Source organism: Brassica napus, chromosome A3, assembly GCF_020379485.1.
Source record: "Brassica napus cultivar Da-Ae chromosome A3, Da-Ae, whole genome shotgun sequence".
Classification (NCBI taxonomy): domain Eukaryota; kingdom Viridiplantae; phylum Streptophyta; class Magnoliopsida; order Brassicales; family Brassicaceae; genus Brassica; species Brassica napus.
Window position 1 is genome coordinate 32,989,888 of NC_063436.1, and position 3,421 is coordinate 32,993,308.

Consider the following 3,421-nt stretch of genomic DNA (forward strand, 5'->3'; position numbering starts at 1 on the left):
GGGGTGACTCAAACGCCAGTCTTGTTGCTTTTCACGTCTAGATAAACATAAAATTGGGTGCTCATGTGGTTAGGACTTTGCAAGTTTGCATTAGTACTTATTCTTCATGCGTATTAATTGCCTTTCAGGCTTTATGCATGAATATGCATATTTCTTACGATGATCCCTGTGTAAAAGTAAGTGTGTAAGCTCTTTACCAAGTATTTTACATGTTATGTAATATTCTCTGTGTAAGAGTAAGTGTGTGAGTTTCTCATACTTTGTAATTGCTATTGGCCTAATAGTAGCGTGTGAGCTTCTCAAGGATACATTGCATTTTATGTAATATGTTCCCTGCTAAGAGTAAGTATATAAGTTTCTCTGGTCGTATATTGCATTTTATGTAATTCTACCTGCCTTAAAGTAAATGTGTGAGTTTCCTCATGCAATACATTGCATTTTATGTAATATGCTCTGTGTCTGAGAGTAAGAATTGTGAGTTTTTATTTTGCATTTTCATAATATGCAATGTATTGCCTGAGAAACTCACGCACTAACTTTTAAACTAAGAGCATATACATAAAATGTAAAATATTGCATGAAAAGTTTACATGCTTACTCTTAGGTAAATAGCATATTATATAAGATGTAAAGTAGTTCCTAAAAACTCATATGATTATACTTATGTAGGGAGCAGATTACATAACATGTAAAATATTGTATATGCTTACTCTTATTCTCTGTAAAGTATAAATTGAATAATTTTATTTTTTCCTCTGTAAATAGTATAAAATATAATTTCTATTTGAAAAGAACAAATAGAGAGATAACAGTTTTGCTTAACATTTCAACAAACCTATTTTTTTTCTCGAAGAGTTCCCAGCCGCCAAGACTTCGTTCGCAGATCTGCCACAACCTCCCCGGTGGTTTGGCTTCGGCCATCGCCAGGGCAGGCTCTTCCTCCTCTTTTTTTAGATGTCATGTGGTGTTAACTTCTTCCCCTTTGCGGCGTCCTCTGTTTGCGGTATTGACATTCTCGGTGATGCAGTTTCCGGTGTTCCTCGTGGAGGCTAGAGCAAGGAAGGTGTGTGATATCTTGCATATTTGCATTGTTTTATCCATTCATCCATGAGCATTTTCATCATATAGATTAGGATTTATCCATGTCTAGGTTGAATTTTGCATTCATTGTTCTTATTAGGTGTTGGAGTGTGCTATGGAGTGATTTGAGATGTTTGGGAGCATTGTGATCCAAAAGGGGGTGAAAGATGAGCATGGCTGGAGGCCTTAGAGAAATCTTCTGTTTGCTAAGATTTTGTGGCAACACAGACTCTTGAGTTAGCTTTCTATTGGAAGTGGTTTCAAGTCATTTGGAGATGTAATGAAGGCGTTATGATCAATTTACTAGAGGCATATCCATCCTGGTCGAGCATCGCAGAGTGACCTTCCAGAGCGACACCATAAGGTAGCTCCCAACCCAGAGCGACCTTCCAGAGCTACCCACCTACGTCACTCGCCTTTTCATCACTTTGGAGGCCAAAACATAGGCCTGGAGGGACCTTCCAGAGCGACCACCTGAGGTCACTCCCAAGCCAGAGCGACTTCCCGAAGCTACACCACGAAGTCTCTCCGCGTGTTTTGCTTGGACGAAACTTATGATTTTCCAGGGACCTTTTGGTCATTTGTCTTGATGTTTTACACTTTCTAAACCTAAGTTAAGTACTTTTGAAAGCCATTGGAGGCAGATAATCTCTTTTGTAGAGAACAACTAGTAAAACTTCTTTTGATTCAGATTTCATGCTTTCATCTTGTGTTCTTGTTGATTTCTTATCTCTTTCTCTACATGATTAATCTGAAATCCAATATGGGTTAAGAGGAATCATGGAGATTAGTGATTAATCATCTTTTGAATTCATGGGTTAGGAGATCAAGGGTGATTAGGTTATTCTAGGATGTTTTAGTGTAGATCATTCTTGTTCCTTGCTAGTAGAGTATTCATAATGCATCTTTTGAGTTGGCCACTCAAAAGTTGATCAATAGGCATTTTCCCACCTAAAAGGTGTTTGAATGAAATGCCTGAGACAACTCTTCTAGGCTTTTAGTATACTTTGCCAAAGACATTTGTTGTTTAAAGATGCTAAGATAGTAATAGACTTGTTTAGTAATGTGATTGCTTCATATTATTCAACCAAAGACATTTGATGTTTGAGATATGTTAGCAAATGAGCATTCATCTAGACATAGAGCTTGCTTAGAATTGTGTCTAGGCTTAAGGTCGATAGTTTGATTGATCATTTGCCATCTTTAGTTCGATACTTGATCACCCAAGGTCTTCTCCTCCCTAGCCCATGAGTTTTCTTTTCCCTTAGTCAAGAACAGTATCATTATGTTATCGCTTTCTATTATTAGTTAGTAGTTTAAAACCCATCTAAATTATTGGTTGCACTTAGATTAAGGAGTACTTGCATTCTCGGTGCTTTGAATATCGCAGAACTGGTTCGACAATCTTTTATACTACATCATTGTCTTAGGCCATTGAAAACTCCTAAAAATTGGCGCGTTGCCAAATTCTGAGAGATTTGAACATTGAGATTTAGTCATTGTTTGAGACTAAGTCATTTTTGTTTGTTACTGATTCTCTTTCTTCACCTCCCTTTAATCTACAGGTGTATGAACTTGCGGAGCAGGGGTCCATCAAACCTAGTTCCAAGAGCTGTAGACATCAGAGCTTTAGAGAGAGAGTGTGCTAGAAAGAGAAGAGAAGAAGAGCAACAGGCTCACTTGCAGAGATTGGATACTGATATGGGAGACATACCTCAAAATGATGCGGGCGTCAATGGAGCTAACAATGTTCCACCAAACCAACAGCGAGCAGCTCGACCCATTGGCACTTACGACCGTCCCAACATTCATGGTCATAGATTGGGAATCCGAGCACCAGCTGTGGCAGCCAACAACTTTGAGATCAAATCATGACTCCTCAACGTGATCGAGAACAACAAGTATCATGGCTTGGCTCTAGAGGATCCATTGATACTTGGACAAGTTCGACAGCTACTGTGGGTTGTCAAAAAACAATGGTGTGTCCGAAGATGCCTAAAGCTCAAGCTATTCCCTTTCTCTTTGGGGGATAAGGCACGTCAGTGGGAGAAGTCTCTACCCAGCGACTCCATCACACTTGGGATGACTGCAAAAAAGCATTCTTGGAGAAGTTCTTCTCTACTTCAAGAACTGCTAAGCTGAGAAATGAGATTTCCCCCTTCAACAGAAGAACTTAGAAGGCTTCAGTGAAGCTGGAGAGATTCAAGGGCTACCAGCTCAATGCCACACCATGGTTTCTCTAAGGAGAGCTTGCTGAGCACATTCTACCGTTGGTGCCCTTCCTAAGTACAGGGCCAGAATGGATACAGCTAGCAATATGTTCTTCGGGGAGAACTGAGGA

The 3,421-nt window shown here is 39.5% G+C and overlaps 1 non-coding gene across 1 annotated transcript; it reads right to left on the reverse strand.

The window, feature by feature from the left end:
• Nucleotides 1-3,215: 3,215 nt before the first annotated feature.
• LOC125607741 lies at nucleotides 3,216-3,317 on the reverse strand. The gene has a single exon (XR_007338811.1). It is a non-coding gene; the product is annotated as a small nucleolar RNA R71 (small nucleolar RNA).
• Between the last annotated feature and the right edge of the window lie 104 nt (nucleotides 3,318-3,421).